We start from the raw sequence: 19440 nt of genomic DNA, 5'->3' as shown, positions 1-19440 counted from the left end.
TGAGTTAGTTTAGTTTTTTTATTTGAGTTGGATTAATCAGTAATTACATTTATTTGTAAACAAAAAATACATGTAACACTAACTCAAATATTTCAGCTCTGCTTACCTCTGACTTTTGAGTTTGTGAACTCAAAAAAATTGTGGCAAACGATTGCCTCACTTTTTTTGAGTACTGCTTACTTATTCGGGTTTACAGTGCGTGTTTAATCCATTGCGTATGTGACATCACAGTCGAAACTGTCACTAAGCGATTACGTGACGATGGAAAACCATACGTCACCTCCAGAGTCTCGTAAATCCCTCTGGGGGCCTTTTTTGTAATGAAGCCACGCTGAGTGAGCGGCCATTTGAGAGGGCGTGGCCTGAAGCTTTCCCAGTGGCCACTTTTTACCCTAATGGAAACACGGCTCATGCGTACATCACACAGCAATTCAGCTAGGTACCTCCCCTATTTCTAGCACGACCATTTATTGTGCATTTTTCACTTTGTACACTTTAAAAGACATTATTATTATTAGGATTATCGGTGTGGTTCTCACTACGACCCCCTTACACATTAGATATAGCAATATAATCCATGACTGAAACAAAATAGCTTTAAAGACACTTAAATTGTAATTAAAAAAGACCCAGTGTGCCCCACATTTCTTGTCCTCCAAAGTGTCAATGACTTTTCAGTGTCTTCATAGCTAAGACAGTGACACAGTGAATGGCACAGGTGGTTGTGATGCTAAGTTCATGGAGGTTAGCCGTGTGGGATATTCTAGGTCCAATTTGGCTCAATGCTATTCATTTTGCCATTGAATCGGGGCACCTCCACAGAGATATTAATGCTGCGCTTATCTCAGTTACCGCCAAGCCAGATAAAGTCAAACTGTGCAAACTATAGGCCGATATCACTTATTAATACAGATCTTAAGATTTATTCAGGTGTGCTGGCCAGTAAACTGGAAGCTGTCCTGTCGGATCTTATACATCGGGATCAATCCGGCTTCATGAAGGGCCGCAGATAACATTAGACGTCTGATACACATTTTGGATGAAGCTCATAAAATCCCCTCTGCGTGTGGCCTTCTCTTTCTTGATGCTGAAAAAGCCTTTGACAGGCTCGAATAGCATTATCTATGGCGTGTTCTTAAAGAATTTAACTTTGGCTCAAAGTTTATGGAAATGATTCAAGTACTTTATGCATATCCCTCTGCTAGGGTTTGTATAGGAGGTGTTAAATCGTGGCACGAGACAGGGTTGCCCCGTCTCCTTTAATCTTTCTATAGAACCTCTTGCACAATACATTGGTAACTGTACACAGATTTCCCCTATTCGAATTGGATCGTCTGTTCATGCAGTGTCAATGTATGCTGACGACACGTTACTGTATATGTCAGATCTACACAAATCTTTTCCAGGAGTCAGTTAGCCTTGCCTTCTTCGATAACTGTAACTAAGGAGGTCAAATATTTAGGTGTTTTGATTCAAATCTCTGTCCCAACCATAGCCAATTTGAATTACACTACCGTCCTTAAGAAGGTGGAGGAGGATGTTAAAAGATGGGCTGCTTTACCTGTCTTTGTGCCATACCGTATTGCAGTAATCAAAATGAATATATTGCCTCGTATCAATTTCATTTCCTCTATGCTACCATTGTCCCCACCAATTGGTTACTGGTCTAAAGTTGATACCTTACTTACAAAATACACATGGAATGGCAGACGCCCCCGCATTCCACGCTTCAACACAATAAATTAGATGGAGGCTGCGCACCTCCTCACTTTAAATTCTATCACTGGTCATTTTGTATACGCTCTCTTCTCCAAATTTTTCATGGAAACGAATCGAGGAGGAATGAATTGCCCCGCTCAGACTTAAAGACTTCCTGTTCTCTGGTCTTTCCATTAAACATTGTGCATTGAGGTATGGCCCTATACCAACATACATGCTTCAGATCTTTAGGAAAGTTCAGAAATTAGTGGTGTATGTGCAGGAGAGGGTATATGGGTCCTTGAAGATTTAAATGGAAAAGATTCTCTACTTAATTTCAATGAATTGGTTTCACGTTACGGTATTCCCAGGCACTCAATTATTCCTTTACTCTAGACTTAGGTCAGCTCTTAAAACACATGATGTGACCTGGGGCCCAGAGTTGAAAGAGCATCCTGTAGTTAAGTGGATATGTATGGCTCCAAGGAGTGTTGTTTCCTTCCTTTACTCCAAACTTGCCTCTTTTTTGTCTCTGAAGCCTAGCACAGTGGAATGGGAGCATTCAATGGCACTTGGGGATAGAGAGATAAATTGGGAGGCAAGCTGGGAGAACATTTGTGGCGCCTCACATAATCCTAATCATCAATTTATTCATATGAAGATAGCTCATAGAGCATACCTTACGCACAGAATTAGACACTTAATGGGCCAGGCATCACACTCATTCTGTATGTTTTGCTTCCAAAATACAGTAGGGACTTTTATGCATGTAATGTGGGACTGCCCCAAGATTTATAACTTTTGGAAAATTGTTGTACAGACACTGTCGGATGTAATTGAGTTTAGACTAGCCATGGATCCTGCTTTACATCTTTTGGATGATGACTCTCAAATTTGTATGAATGAAAGGTCTAGAAAAATTTGGTTTGCAGGTCTGACCGCGGCCAAAAAAACAGTTGTACAGGTTTGGCTCCCTCCCTACAATTTATTGTTGGAACACTGGCTGCATACGTTTCTGGACATTCTTTTTCTTGAACTTTCCTCTGCAAGGACAAATGGTGCCAAACCAAGGATGATGCAAACCTGGTGCAATGGATTTACTAGAGTTAAATATTTTTTACTAAAGAAAAAATAATGGTTTTGTCTGTGTAATTGTTTGTGAACTGTTGTAATTCTTATTTGATGTAGAGGGGTGGTGGGTGGAGTAGGGAGGGAGGGTAAATTCAAAGGTTATGCTTTCAAAATATACTCTCTCTCTTTTGTATTGATACATACATATACCTGTGAAAACCAATAAAAAATGAGTAAAAAAAAAAATTGCGTCACAACCGCCAAATTATAGGAAACGTTGTTTTTAGGGCGGGACTCAATTAAAAAAATAATCTAATTAATTAGAGGCTTTGTAATTAATTAATCAAAATTAATCGCATTTTAATCACATATAAATATTTGACCTGAGAACAGTGAGAATTAATTTTTTTCACATGGATTTTTAGTATACCATCGAATAATGACTGAATACATAAGCTTAAGCAACAAAAATATTGTTTATTTTTGTTCAAGTCCAACAGACCAGTGCAATTTTTGCCATCAAGTGTAGCAATAGCATATTTAGACGCTAGCTGCTATATGTTTTGCATTGAGGTGATACTTGAGGCTGAATGCTGCGGTGATTTGTGAATTCCTTGTTGCATAGCAACACAACCATGCTCTTATCGACGCTTCCATCCATTGGTTTTTTGTAACAAATCATCCACGGGGCCAACCAAAGCGTCTCATCAGCTTCTTGCTTCATGTTCACTGTGGTTTGTTGTTGTCTGAACTCATGAACGCTAGTTGGTGCTCCAGTATATTCGGTCCGCCTGAAACTCATCCAGTGAGAAACGTTCCGCGGTGCAAAAAGTACAATTAAAATGCGTCAATTTTTTTTAACACATTATTTTTTATGTAATTAATCAATCTTAATGAATGCGTTAAAGTCTCGGCACTAGTTGTTTTGTGTTATGCTATGTCATATTGCTACAAGTTGCATCATGCATTTAAATCAGTCGTAGTGACCAGATCCAAAATAATATACATATGTACATAACATCTATTATAAATTGACTGCAGAACAATTGCGTTGTGTTGATTGCCAGCTGGATTGGCCACAGTGTACACTTCCTGCGATGACACAAATTCACAATTCCTGAAGCCAAACGACAAACCACAGCTGACAAAAATTTATCACACTGCACGTCTAAAGTTAGGCTCATGTAGAATATGTCCAATATTAGTAGAGTTATTTTAATTTTTTTCAGAAACTGACCAAATAGTTTCCTTTTTGCAAACCAAGTGAATCTACTGCATGTGGTCTTAATTAGGTGCAGCTTTCATTTCTGTGTGGCCCTGCTCCTGTGGCCCAAGGTGAACAGATTGACTTTTTCACAGCCAGTAGCTATCATGTGGAGAGTGGGTGGTTAGAGCTCAGGCCTTGCTGTTCTGCTTCCTGGACTATCGGGTCTATCCTTCTGTCTGGCCTGTGACGGCTAAATGACCCATCTCTGCTCCTCTGTCTCTGTTTAGTTGTCTGTTTATGTCTGGAGTCAGCAGCATCTTAGAGGTCACAGGACAGAGTTTTAACAACTGATAACATAACAACTGTCACATATTGTGTTAGCCAGTCAGTATGTGGTTTAAAACATCTATTTTTATGAGTTAAATATGTAACTACAGATTGTATTGTCAATATTAATTATAAAAGTGCCCTGCAGATCTCTTGGAGGCGTTGAGAATCTCTGCATAATACAGCTCTGATCCATCAGATCTCCACTCAGAAAACAAGCATTTGAACAGTTTGTTGCTTGTCTTCTTGCAGACAGACCTGACAAAGCATGAATTCAGACTTTTTACATATTTGCATCATGGTGTAGTTATCTCGGCATTGTTTTTATTGCAATTTGAAAAATTTGTAATTGATGCATTAGCGCTGTACCAGAGGCAGTCCTTGAAGAAGGCAATGCAGTTAATTGAGCTGTGTTCACCTTGTGATGATGTTATTACCTGATACAAGTCATAAATCATATTTCCTATGATATTACCTGACAACATTAGTTACCTTGAAACATGGTGTGTTTTATGTTTAACTGATAACACAATATTGTGTTAAATTAAATTGTGTTAAATTTTAGTTATTTAATCAATATTTTATAACATATTAGAAATAGTAATGAATTGGGCTTAACTTCAAGGGCTGGTTCACCTTAATGTGGAAAGAAAGGAAAAACAAAACAAACAAAAAATATATATTAGATCAGGGATGGGTAACTTAAATGCTGGAGGGGGCCACAATGTTTCATTAACACTACCACAGGGCCACATATAGGACTGTGCACTTAACCAGATATGATAAAACTGCAATTTTAAATATGTTTACAGTGCAGTAAGTTAACATATTTCATGCTCAAATGCATGTTTAACAGTATACATAGGAATACAAAAGGTTTGAAGCAAATAAAAAATAACCACTTAAAGTGATTTCTTTTTTTCAGTGCAAGAACAGCAGACCAACATTAATTGCAAGAAGTAATTTTGTGCATTTTTACACTGCACTTTTAAGATTTCATGCTCAAATGCATGTAGTTGTAGTTGCCCATCTCTGAATTAGGTTATATATAAAGGTTAAAATGTAAACATTGATATAACTATTTCACTGTGTGTAGGTATATTGCATCACTTATTAACAATAATCCACAAAGTGACATTGCTGTTGACCTTTTCGATGCTTTGAGAAGTAAAAACGAAATGTCTTTGTCTTTGTTGTGTTAGTGTGTATTAGTCTATTTGCAAGCTAGATAACACTAAAAGCAAGGGAATGTGTTCTTGGGGGATTTGAGGTCACACTTTTAAACCACAGTGATCCAAATGTAAATAAATCCTATGATTCGATAAGAGCAGCGCCTGGTACTCTGCTCTTACCAAACTGCAGCTCTTTGATTGATTTGTAACATTTAAATGTTATTATAAAATATATATCAAAAATGTGCACAGTCAAACAAATGACTGACTATAAAGCCATGACAGCGTCACTTAATAAAAAGAAACGTTTTTCACATGCTTCCATATTACAAAGTGACAAGCTGGAGAAACTAGACTGGAGCATACTCTAATTGAAACTAAATACTAACATGGATAGAATGCACGTAAAGTAAAACATGAATAACATGAATATGAACATGGCAGGCAATGTACAGCGTTGTGTACACATGTGTCATGAAAAAAAAAGTAAAAAAAAAAAAGGGTGCATGTGAAAGTAGCCTTTGAAATTAGAGGATAATCTGTCTCTTTTCGATCACAGTGTTGTGGCCAGTCCATGTGTTTTTCTGATCAGCAGGGTTCCCAGAGCTTAATGTACCAGCACCAATCTGCACAGTTGGATCCACAAACATTTGGTCCCCGGGCACACAGAGGACAACCCTCCATCCAGAAAACATCTTGCACTTCACATGTCAATGTACAGATAGTATTACTGAACAGAGAAGGATCTGTGCCTGGCTAAGGGAGTTGGTAGGAATCCTCCACATTGAAAAACTGAGATACGAGATATCCGGCAACTTACATAAATTCTATGGTGTATGGTGACCTATCCTGGAGCACTTGAAACTATAGTTAACCCCCCTAAAGTGTACCTAGTCTGACATATTTGACTCACTCAAGTGGACACTCACTTTTGACATTATATTGTGCCTCTTTGTTTGTAATTTGTTTTGGTATGTTATGGTATGTGTCAAGTTTTTTTATTTTTTTTGTCTTGTTTATTTATTCATCTATATTTTTATTTTATTTATTTATTATTATTATTATTATTATTATTATTATTATCGTGTGTTCTTGAAGAGTACCTATTGTGACATTTGATACACTTAAGTGAACATTCGACTCTGACATTATATTGTGTATACTCTGTTTTGACATGTCATAGTTTGTGTCTAGTTTTTATTTATTTGCCTTTTATCATTATCTTTATTATTTGTGTGTGTATGTGATTTGTTACTCTGAAAATTGACAATAAAGATATTTTGGAAAAAAAAGAGAAGGATCCGTAATTACCTCTATGACATTTTGGATGCACCAATTGGTCGGAGGCGAGCCAGACGGCTTTGGACGAGACCTGGGAGATCTAGTGGATGGTGGAGAACTTTGTGGAAGGAGTAGCTGATGAAAATGTGTGGCGTGAAAACTTCCACATGCCCAAAGATGCTCTTATCGCTTTAAGTGATGCCGCCTGGCATGCATACCCAATCCAATTCCACACACTTTTGCTTCACCGTATGCACGCAGATTTCCTCCTGAAAACGCTAGTCTAAACGTGGAATAAAAAGTGAAAACGTGACGCCACTTTTACGTCTTCTGTTCAGACCGTCACCATGTAAACGGAGCCTCATTCTCCCTCTCAGCTGGGGCCTGTATCAACCACCACAACCATCATCCCTTTGTTTGGTTTGCTACACTAACCATGTATCACACATATTTTCACATTGTGCATATATCACATATATCCATGTGCTACTAATTATCCGTTTACTTACACACCACACTTGTTAATCTTTATATTGGCTTAATTGTGTTTAATAAGTCCTATATTTGATGTCTTTAACTGTGTGTTACCTCCCTCATTGTTGCCGGCCTAGAGCCAGGTGGTAACTAATGGGGGCTTGTCAGGGATTTTCCCTATTGTTTGTTCATCAGGGGAAGCTAGTGCTGGTGGAAACCAGTTGTTGCACTTTAAATGTTGACTTTGTATACTGTCCACTGAGTTTTCCAGAAATTGTCTAACTGTAGATAATTGGCCTGCTGAGGTGAACAAATGTTTTGCTAGATGAAGGCTGTGCAGTCATTTGGAACCCCTATTCCTGTTAGGTCCAAGTGATGAGGGCTGCTAGTTGAAGCTCCTTTCTTTTTTTTTTAGTTTGTTTCTTTGTGCAGCAGGTGGTTTCAGCAGATGCTCAAGTGCACTCCATGACTGTCTAGGTGACTTACAGCTTGCAAGTGTTTGGTTTGTCTGGTGAAAGTCCCCCAAAGTAAAATGTGAAATGGCTTTTGTTGAGTCTCCAAGTGAAGGTTTGCTAAACACTTACAAAAAAGATCAGGTTTTGAAAGTACCTGACCTTTTTTGCTGTTGAGCTTCCTAAGAAGTTAAGTAAAGATCACTTTCTTGCTACACAAAAGGACCACTTGGTGGAAAAAAACTTGTAAAGAGCGCAAGGACACCTGTGTGGAAATGGCCAGTATTTCTGATGCCACCACTCCTGGAGTGAGGGTGGTAGATAAAGTGCCTAATGTTGCTCCTGTTTTGGCTGGATTTGAGGATGGGTTGTATTTGAGCAACAGCAAGAGCTTCTCGTGTTACAGCTGCAGCAGGAACAGAATGTTTTGTTTGGTCCTTCTACTCCATCATTTGATGTTTCTGTCAATTTAAGGTTGGTTCCAAACTTTAACAAGACAGACCCTGGCATTTTTTTTTTTATGTTTGAAAGTAGAAGCTCGTAATTGGTCTGACACTGAGCAGACGCTGCTACTTCAGTGTGTGCCTACTGGCAAGGCCCAGGATGCATTCTCAGCTTTGATTGTTGCTGATAGTGGTAGCTACCAGTCAGTTAAAGCTGCTGTACTCAATGCATATGAGCAGTACAGTGGCGGCTGGTGGAATTTATTTTAGGTGGGGCTGAACGTTTGTAACCCAAGCCCCTGTAGGGGGGTCTGAGGGCATCCTCCCCCATAAGAAATTTTTTGTGATTTTCACATACAAACGAAGCATTCTGACAAAATAATAAAGGGAAAATAGAACATTTACTTACAAAGACGAATGCTTAACACCTTAAGGTCCCGAAATGGTCCCTCTCATACAAGTGTCATAAAAATGTGATATATAAATATTTTTGTTCACTTTCACCGCATCAAACCTTTTAACAGCTTCCGACCTAACATAGATATTATTATTATTATTATTTATGTTTTTAATTTTTTATGTTTTAATGCCCTTTTTGTCATAAGAACCCCTGAAGAATCAGGGGCAAAAACACAAAATATGCAATATTTTCAAAAATAAGGTGCAAAGGGGAGTATTTGGGGTGAGGTTCTTACAGCCTTGACTAGGTCAATAATTGATAACTCCTTTATATCAATCCCAACACACCAAGACCATTTTTATGGTGTTCAACTTTTTCATTGCCATGCATTTTGCAAGGTAAGAGAACCATTGAAACTGTATGTGATTTAGCTCTGCTCTTGTGGTTTGACCTAAAACCTATTGTCCATGTATTTTGAAGGGAGAGACTTAGAATTATTAGGTATTGATGGGAAAAGCATTATATTATGTCAGGATTACAGTGTATCAAAAATATGTGTTTATAATGGAAGTCAATGGGACCAAAACGAGCCTTAAGAGTCAAAGTGTGAGTGTTATGCGTATCTCCTATTCTATACAACAAAGACGGGATCATGGAATTTAAAAAAATAATAATAAAAAACAACTCCTGGCCAAATTTCATACAATTAGCCTTTAAACTGACTGATATATTGAGAATCAAAAACATAAAATTAACTGAATGTACACGTTTGGTCTCAATGGTAACTTGAGGCTTAACTACACTGCAAAAAAGCCAACTTGTATTTTTTGGCCTAAAACAGTGATTTAATTTGGTAAAACTTGGAAATATAAATTACTGACATTTAGGGCAATAATGTAAGTTTGCACAACAAAGGAAGCCAGTTGTATGCCCAAAAACCAGTTTGTGAGTTGTTGTTACTTATATCTTTAAGTTGGGGTTCAAAACAAGGGACAATAGTTCTGCTAACTCTTATTTCTTTGTTGTGAAATTTGGTCATTAGCGAAAGCTAGCTGCTAACTGATGCTAGCGGCGCTGCTTGTTACAGCTACAAGAGTAGCCATTAGCGTATCAATGCTAACTCAAAATTGTGGTCACAACATTAGCTAACATTCATAGCGGCATTACAATCATGCCAGAGAAATTCAGAGTTGAGCAAACTCAAAAACAAAACTTAAAATATTTAGTTTATTTGTCCAACTTAAAATTTTATCGAAGTTTACTTACTTACTTACTTACCTATCCCCATTACGCCGGCTGGCGCATAGGGCAGCAACAAAGGTTCTCCACTTGCATCTGTCTTTGGCGATCTTCTCTATGGTCCCCCAGCTCTGTTGGTGCTGCTGGAGCTCTTTCTCTATTGTCCTCCGCCATGTTGTTTTTGGCCTCCCTTTCTTTCTCTTGCCTTCTGGGGTCCAGTGCAGTGCCACTCTTGGGATGGTGTTGATGTCCATTCTGAGGACATGGCCAATCCAGGTCCATCTACGTTTACTGACTATATAATACATGTCTTGTTGTTCAGTGATGTTGAGGAGGTTATTGTTGGAGATGGTCTTGGGCCAGAAAATATGCAGGATCTTGCGCCGGCATGATGTGTGGAAGGTGGATAATTTATGGAAGTCGTTTTCTGTAGTTTTCCAGCATTCTGCGCCGTACAGTAATGTTGAAAGTATGCAGCTTTGGTAGATTCTGAGTTTTGTTTTGTTGCTGTATTGGTTTGTCTTCCATATTTTCTTGAGTCTTATGAAGGTTGTGTAAGCTTTGTTGATCCGGTTTTGAATGTCGTCACTTGCTCCTCCATCATGGTGAATGATGCTCCCAAGGTATGTGAAGTGGTCTGTATTCTCTAGGACCTGCTCTTCTATTGTTATGTGTGTTGTTGTGTTGGTGTTGATGGGCATGACTTTGGTTTTATTGATGTTTATGTTCAGTCCAACCTGCTTGCCATAGTGTTGAAGTCTATCTGTCTTTTCCTGTAAATGTGTGTGTGTATGTGATAGAAGGGCAAGATCATCCGCAAAGTCAAGGTCTTCAATGGTGGAATGGAGGGTCCATCGAAGTTTGTTGCCTTGAAAGTTTGAGTTCACCCAACTTTTCTTTTTTTGCAGTGCAAGCATTCCTTACAGTGCACATGGGGAACGTGAGAACGCTAGCATGTTGCTGTTAACATTTGGCTCAAAGCACTACTGTGCCAAAGAATAGTCTTATAGAACTGCTAGTGTGGCTGCACTTCTAGTCTTTTTTAATTATATCATGAAAGGTGGCACTTTTGCTGCCTTCAGTATATGTTACCTTTGACCTCTTTGTGGCTTCTCCTCTCTTTTTCTCTTCTCTGTTTAACACACGTCTCTCATGGGCAGGACAATATATGCCCCAGCGTCTGTCCTGCATGTGCATGATTGTCTCATAGCCCCATCCCCAGACAGGCAGGGCGGAGCAGAGAATGAAACTGTAGTGTAAATTTACTACCTCTCTGAATGAGAAGATCAATCAAAGATCTTTATTATCAGACATCAGAATACACTGCCTAGGTACAGCGGAGGAGAACTTTGTCAGATCATTTAATTTGAATGTTCCAGCCCATTCCCAACGCATGGGCAAGTTTCCTTACGGGAACCCGCACGCTGCTAAGTCTACTTTTTAACCTTAAAAGGATACAACATATACTTGTTTATATTCAAATTCCAAACGCCTCTATTGTCTGGCAAATCCCATATCTTACAGTATGTTAATTGTGGTTTAAACCAGTTGTGACAGTTCTGTTCTGAACAAAAGGTCAGACTGGGGCCCTTTTTTAAAGCAGAACACTTATATTAAAAGTAACATAAAATAACATAAAATACACCACTTGTAACATAAAATATACTACAAGAGGTTCGTACTGGGGGAGAAAATAAGGGTTGTGGGACTACGTGAGAGATGTCTATAAGATATACTATATGTGCACATACCATAGACTGTATATAAATAATGGACGTAGTCATCGTGACGTCACCCATTGGTTTGTGGCCCGTTGGAAGCCTTGAGTTCAGCGTTATACTCATCGCCATCTTGCGTTGCCATCTTGTTTCCGATACGCGGAGCAGACCATAATTGGACTGTGGCGGAGTGCGAAGGATCTGACGACACTGACTACACGCCTCTCTACACCGGCAACCCGACTGAGAGAAGTCACTGCTAATTCATGTTAGCATTAATTGGAGCATTAACTGGGATGTCAGTTTTGGCTAGCAAAAAAACAAAATCAAAATGTATCTTTCTTACCTCAGAAAACTGAGCAGCGACTCCTTGGAGTATCTGTAAGTCCAACCAAACACTGAACAAGACATTTTTACTGAACAAAACGTTCAAATAAACTGTCATTAAGTGAAAATACAGTGTGAAAGGGTCAAAGTTATGAGACCAAATCGGTAAACGTCCTCTTTTCTATCTATATAACGTTATATATAACTTTATTGATTTGTTGCCGTGGATACGCATTGCTCTGATTCTCTCCTGATGACGGCTCGCCTTGTCAGTGACCTGTAGCCACGCCCCAAATCATACGATTCTTTATCTTCTATTTTCTTCTAAATGGGGCCATTATTAGAACTATTGATATCGAATTGTCTTGGAGATCATTTTTAACTAGCGATTGGGACCATAGTGTTATCCTGAAAAAAATTTCTGAGGTAATAAATCAAGTGAGAAGTTTTCAAATTTTGCACTGATGGCCAGATTTTTTTTGCAGCCAAACTTAGCACCCCCTACTGGAATTTTTGGTGGATTGCAGGCTTAAGGCACTTCCTGGTTGGCCTCCATGCTCAGACACAGAGATTGCCGCCTGGCACATACACCATAGGGGAGGAAATAACTAATATTTCCTCTCATTAGTGTAACAAACTTGTTTGTGTGTGTGTGTGTGTGTGTGTGTGTGTGTGTGTGTACATTTTAAAATATTTAGCAAAATGTGTAATTTTCCTTGCATCCTAATAAACCACTGATTTGCACCACCAAGCAAGCACACTCAGTGATCAGAATCAAATCAAGAGCTTTTATCTCTAATTTATGAAACATAACTGCTGATGACAGATAACCCTCTGGCAACTAAGTTAAGTTGTCTAAAGTATCCTGGCATTTATTATGATCCACCCTCAACACAGTAATGCAAACAATATCTAAGAGGTTTCAAAGTGCACTATGCAAAGTTCCAGCTTGTTGCAGTGAAACCATACACAGGAAATTCAAGGGCAGTTTGCAGCATCTAAATGCTAATCTTAAATGCCATAAGTGTCAAATAATGCTCTGATTGATAGAATAGGCCTGATTGTGAACAGTATGTGTCTGATTGCATGAGTAAACAGACATGCGATCCCCCACCAGCAATTTCAGCAAGTCTAGCCTCAATGTGCTGTTTTTCAGCCAAAATTACCATGTGAATAGTCTGTAATGGTGATCTATTTCATTTCATGACTAATACCAAACTCAATTGTTCTTGATTTGCAGTGGTTTCAACCGACACTGAAGGTCAGAGATATCAATATCGGAAAGACTCTTTACAAAAAGCAGGGGGAACAGCTGACCTATTTAAATTTACTTATTCTTAATGACTCATGACACGTACCACTGTGGTTCACATATAATTAATGTGGTGTGGAGAAATAAGGGTATTTCTTTCACCAAACCACTGATCAAATACAGAAATATCATGTCATGAAATCTGAACAATGAAAGGCACAAGTGAAGATACAAGGTGAACTGATGAAATGGTGACACCACCACACACTTTTGGACTGTCTCATTCATGACATTCATGGTAGTTGTGTGAAGAATTAAGAAGAGAGCTTATCATTAGACTATTGTTTTTGACAAAGGAATCTGGAGGGTTTGAAACAAGCATACATTGATGTAACAACTTCAGTTACCCTTTACAAAGGGCTGTCTAATGGCAAGGTTAAGCAGAGAAATATTCTAAATATGGTGTAATGTGATATTGAAAGTGTTCCTTTTTCCAGGTGTCTAAAATATGTTTAGATGATGCAGCTGTCCATAGCGGGACATTGCTTAGCTTCTGTGTCAGTACTCTTGCCTGCTTCTCCAGTAAGTAATACATTTACTATGGATAATGGATACCTCATACAACCTTAATATCCCTCAATATATATTTGTTTTAAAAAACAAAGCAGTATTTGCTAAATTGAAGGCAAATTACTTTCGCCATTGGCCGTTAAACAAAACCTTTAGCCACTGGGACTAACCAGCCTACTGCTACTTCCGCTAAACTCTCTGGAAGTTACACTCATCATCATCTTTAGCTACTAGCTGGCTCTGTTGCTATTAGCGAACAACCTGTTCTCCTGTCAAATACTTTTATTTAGGTCGTGTGTACCATAAACTGTATAAATAATGTGACCATGATGCCACCCATTGGTTTGAGGACTGCCTGTTTGAGGCATCAAGTTCACTTTTCGCCATCTTGTTTCTGGAAACAGGGAGCAGACCATATCTGGACTGTGGAGGAGCGAGAGGGATCTGACGACGCTGAATACATGCCTCTCTACACCTCAACCTGACTGAGAGAAGTAGCTGCTAATGTACTTTACCTAAGAAAACTGAACAGCGACTCCTTGGGGTGTCTGTTAGTCCACCCAAATGTTGAACAAGATATTTTTAATGAACAAAACATTCAAATAAACTGTCATTAAGTGAAAATACAGTGAAAGGGTCAAAATTATGAGACCAAACTGGTAAATTCATTCAGTAACCGGTCGTAAAAACTATTTTTAGTAAACAAAAGCCGGCCTCTTTTATATAAGTCTTATAGGTGTTATGTCAAAGTCTGTTCCCCCGTCGATATGTGTAGCCCTTACCTTAACCTGCACCAACCTGACCACTGACCCCAGCCAGTCCTCCTTTAAGTTGTTAACATGACCCCAAGTTTACCTTAACCCCATAACAGTTTTCTCTACAAGGCCTAACCTTAAACTTAAATGCTAACTCCAACCGTGGAGGTACGTTCTTCTGGGCTTTTTAGTAGTTCAGACATTTTAAATCCTGCTTAAAATGAACATGCTGCTCTGATTTTCTTTTAAAAGCCTCCTTCAAATAATAGCCTGCCCCTATTATTAGCCGGGTCCCAAACTGATTTTTTTTTAAAAGAAGCCGCAGCTACTATTTCAGGAAATACGGTACATAACTTTATTGCCACGTTGCTGTGGCACATTGTTCTGTTTCTCTTCTGATGACAGCTCGCCTTGTTAGTGACCTGTGAATCAATGGTAATCACGCCCCAAATCATATGATCCTTAATCCTAAATACTATATGTGCTGTGCAACGTGGGCCGCAATACATACCTATGTGACATAATTTGTTGTACTGACACACAACCTCCTGTGCCATTTATGTAGGAGAACTTGTTGTAGCGAACATGGTTGCAAAATGTATTTTAGACAACAAAAAGAAAGTTCCAAATTTAAAATTTTCTTGCTGTCAGACAGCCTGTTCCAACAGGGAGCTGAAGGCATTTTCTATATTATCTTCAAAGCTACTGGACTCCATTGACATAACATGAATTTTGTCATGCTTTCCATTAACTCTAATGTAAACCCATCAATGTCCAGAGCCAGAAACATGTGAAGATCTGTTCAGGGCAGGAAGTACTGGAGGTGGATGGGAATAACAAGCCCAAACTTGGACCCAGGAGACCGGTGTTCACGTCCTTACATGTCATGTTCTATGTCACCTATTTGACCAATTTAGTTAGTTTAGCAACCAGGTCCAGTAGTTAAGTAGGGGGGTAGTCGCTTTTAACCCTGTTCTTTTTCCCCCATGACCCAATAATTTTGTTGCAGTCTCTTTCAAATCCAAAACTAATGCTACTATCTAAAGTGTCTGGATCTGACACTGCGGAGTATTGACCAAGAGTTTTTATCTGATCAGTTGGAGAATGAGTTTGTGATTCATATTTTGGTGTTGTGTATTTGTCACACCACTGGTGTAAAGGCCTTTGAAGCATGCTGAGGCCTTTACACTAAGAGAAAGGGTTTTCTCTTCCAGTACATGCCTGTCCCTTGATTTGAATCATTTCCAGTTGTATTTATCCACTCTTCCACTTGTTCTGTCCTAAATTTGGTAAGACAGAAAGATCCTTAACAACTCAGGCAACTCTGTCCTCCCATTGCTACAAATTAAGATGCTATAACAAGACAGTTCATCATGATCTCACATGGCTGGTGCAACACCTTTCAACAATCCTCACACTGGCAATAAGGTGCTCTTACCTGTCTGCAGTGCAGTGGTGAATGTTACTGCATACTACCACAATATCCTGAGGGCCAGGCTAGCACTCTGGATGTGTTTGATAATGACAGGAAGAAAAGAGACAGCTAGGTGTGTGAGAGGATTTGTTTTTGGCTCCTGTCTAGCACCTCTGCTAATCCCAAGGCTCTAATGTTAGCAGAGGCTGCAGGGAAAGTGTAGCTAAGAGCCAAATGCTATTGCTAGGTGAGGATTAAAGAAAAAACAGAATAAAGACATGATGGAAGTGTGGCACTTGGGTGTTGTCTACCTTACAGTCTGCCAGACACGTCCGATCTCTGTGGTGGATGGAATATGAATAGAGACCTTATTTCCATGGCGACTATGATATGTTAACCAACTTGATTTTCATACTTAAAGTAAATATCAGGATACAGTACACATTCAGGATCACTGGTTCTGAAAGGAAGATATTTTGTTGGCAAATGGAAGGAAGAAGAGTTGTGAGTAAATAAAAACATTTAATTTTAAGTACATTTAAGTTTATAATATTTCTAAACATAATTTACAGCAGACCAATCAAGAGAATTGTATGAACAAAAAGGAATTCCTCCAATTGATCTTTTAAAAAGAATATATATTATTCCGTTTTAACTCATTCCCTCCCCCTCCCCCCATTCTGTTCCATTACTAAACATATTGCATTACTACAAAGAGTGCAGGGACGTGTTTTGTTGGTTGCCAAGGGAACCTCATTGTCATCCAACTTGTTTGGTTTCCTTTACAAAGGTCAATGACTTGCCTGATTGAATAACACATTTCATGCAAATAATCTGCTCAAGTGAGTTTTCGCCTCATCTGGGTTTCAGCAATATTTTGCAGTAGATATGGTATGAAACACACCCTGTTACATGAAAGTGACAAATATCTAAAATTTTAACTGTTGATGGCAACATTTTATTTTGACACTGGTGCTATGTCTGACTTGAGGCACACCTCTCTCATAGGGCAAAGGAATATTTTCTTATAAATGAACAATGGGTCATATGACTACTTGAATGTGATCGAGATATCTGTCCAGAACCAAACACCAGACAAGCTGGTGAACATAGTGAATTATTTAGCAGCTGAAACGCCATTACCCAGTTGCATAAAACCACTTAATCTAATGGCTGAATTTTTGGTGATCTTCAAAATCTCTACAAAGCTTCATCAGTGGTTGACGTGATTCTACACTGTATATTTTAAGTTTGAATTGGCAACTCTGTAGTTGTCATTAACATGACACTGTGTCTTCTACAATATTTATTTTTATTTATTTTATTTAAACCCACCCATTTTTGTTGATGTTTGGCCAGCTCCTGCCCTGCTATGACAGTAATATTTTCATATTTCTTCATACTTCATTTGGCACCAAGATCACTTGCTTTGATTATGTGAGTATTTTCTTCTAGTTGGGATAAATTAACTTGGATTGTGTGTTTGCTCTTTGCATATTCTTCGAGGAGAACAACATTCTCAACTTCTGTCCAGTCCAGGCTTTCTTTTGCGTTTTGTTTAGACTGGAAACCAAACATAGCCTCACTGAATTCCTCTCATACACAAGTTTTTGCTCCAGCGACTGCCGCAGCTGCAGCCCGAAAGGCCTATTCTTCAGCTTGACGGCCTCCCTCAGCGCTGGTGTCCATCAGTGAGTTCTTGGGTTGCCGCCACGACAGGCACCAGCGACCTTCAGTCCAGAGCTCCTACCAGCCGCATCAAAGATTGAGGCTTTGAACATGGCCCATTCAGACCCCATGTCCCCAACCTCACCCGGGATGCTGGAGAAATTCTTCCGGAGGTGTGAGTTGAAGATCCTGCAAACAGGGGCTTCTGCCAGACGTTCCCAGGTCACCCTCACTACACGTTTGGGTTTGCCAGGTCTTTCCAGTAGCCTCCCCCGCTACCTGATCCGACTCACCACCAGGTGGTGATCAGTTGACAACTCTGCTCTTCTCTTCACCCGGGTGTCCAGAACATGCGGCCGCAGATCTGATGATACGCTAATAAACTTGATCATTGATCTTGGCCGAGAGTGCTCTGGTACCAAGTACACTTATGAACAGCTGTATGTTCAAATATGGTGTTTGTTATGGACAATCCGTGACTAGCTAAGAAGTCCAATAACAAAACACCGCTCAGGTTCAGATCGGGCAGGCCATTCCTCCCAATCACCCCCTCCAGGTCTGAGGCCATGGTTATCTGCCAGAAAAAGGTGGATTGCCCCCTCTGGGTGGGGAGAGAGGTACTGCCTCAAGCGAAGGAGTTCAAGTATCTCGGGGTCTTGTTCACGAGTGAGGGTAGAGTGGAGCATGAGATCGACAGGCGGTTTGGTGCAGCGTCAGCAGTGATGCGGCGTTCTACCGGACCGCCGTGGTGAAGAAAGAGCTGAGCCTGAAAGCAAAGCTCTCGATTTACCGGTCCTTCTATGTTTCACCCCTCACCTATGGTCATGAGCTTTGGGTAGTGACAGAAAGAACAAAATCGCGGATACAAGCGGCTGAAATGAGTTTCCTCCTTAGGGTGGCTGGGCTCAAATAGTGTGAGGAGCTCAGACATCTGGAGGGAGCTCGGAGTAGAGCCGCTGCTCCTTTGCATCGAAAGGAGCCAGCTGAGGTGATTTGGGCATCTTTTAAGGATGTCTCCGGGCGCCTCCCATTAGAGGTGTTTCGGGCATGTCCAACTGGTAGGAGGCCCCGGGGAAGACCCAGAACACGGTGGAGGGATTATATCTCTCACCTGGCCTGGGAACGCCTCGGGGTCCCCCCGGAGGAGCTGGACGTTGTGGCTGGGGAGAGGGACGTCTGGAATAACCTGCTTAGCCCGCTGTCCTTCTGACCCGGGCCCGGATAAGCAGAGGAATATGGATGATTGGATGGATGGAAACCAAACAAATCTGCCAAACTCATTTGTATTTGCTCTGGCAGATTGGTGTGGTCATCAGGGCCATACCATGGTGTCCTTTATGTAGTCCTTTATCATATTTTAAAGAGCTTACTGGTTGACATCTACTCCTTCTAAATGATGAGTTGTGTTTTCTTATTACTACAAAACAGACACTAACTCATTTGGAAATTTTGACTTTGGTTAAAATGACCACTTGTATGTCTGTTCAACTATATAAAGACAAAACACTCCTGGGAGGGTGTGTATTTTAGGAGTAATGACACAACAGTGGGCTTTGGCTAATGCTGTTGATTTTTCATTGGACATTAACCTCTTGCTAGACTGATGAAAATCAAGCTGTGATAACTGCACTCTTCTCCCCACCAAGCTGCATAAAGGTCTAGGACTCTTGACTCCGCCTCAGGTCACAGGTGGCCCTACTTGGCCCCTGGACAATCAGTGGGCCAATAGCACCTGAAAACTGGCCCAGATATAGCTCCGCTGAGGCACAATGTAAAAGTGGAAGTGACAGTGGAAACACTACCTCATCCATGATTGGTGTGGTAGTTGTAGTTTTTTTCTCCGGAATTTGGGGCAAAAGAAGGGCTAAAAGAGTGAGTATTGGCCTTAAATCCACCAAAGGTTTTTGTGACCAGAGGCAGTTCCCAGCCGGTGCCCGGCTGGTGCTAGTGCTGGTTCGCAGTTGGTTCAACT

This window comes from Centropristis striata, chromosome 10 (genome assembly GCF_030273125.1).
Source record: "Centropristis striata isolate RG_2023a ecotype Rhode Island chromosome 10, C.striata_1.0, whole genome shotgun sequence".
In the NCBI taxonomy this organism is placed as follows: Eukaryota; Metazoa; Chordata; class Actinopteri; order Perciformes; family Serranidae; genus Centropristis; species Centropristis striata.
Note: the sequence above shows the minus strand (reverse complement) of the source record.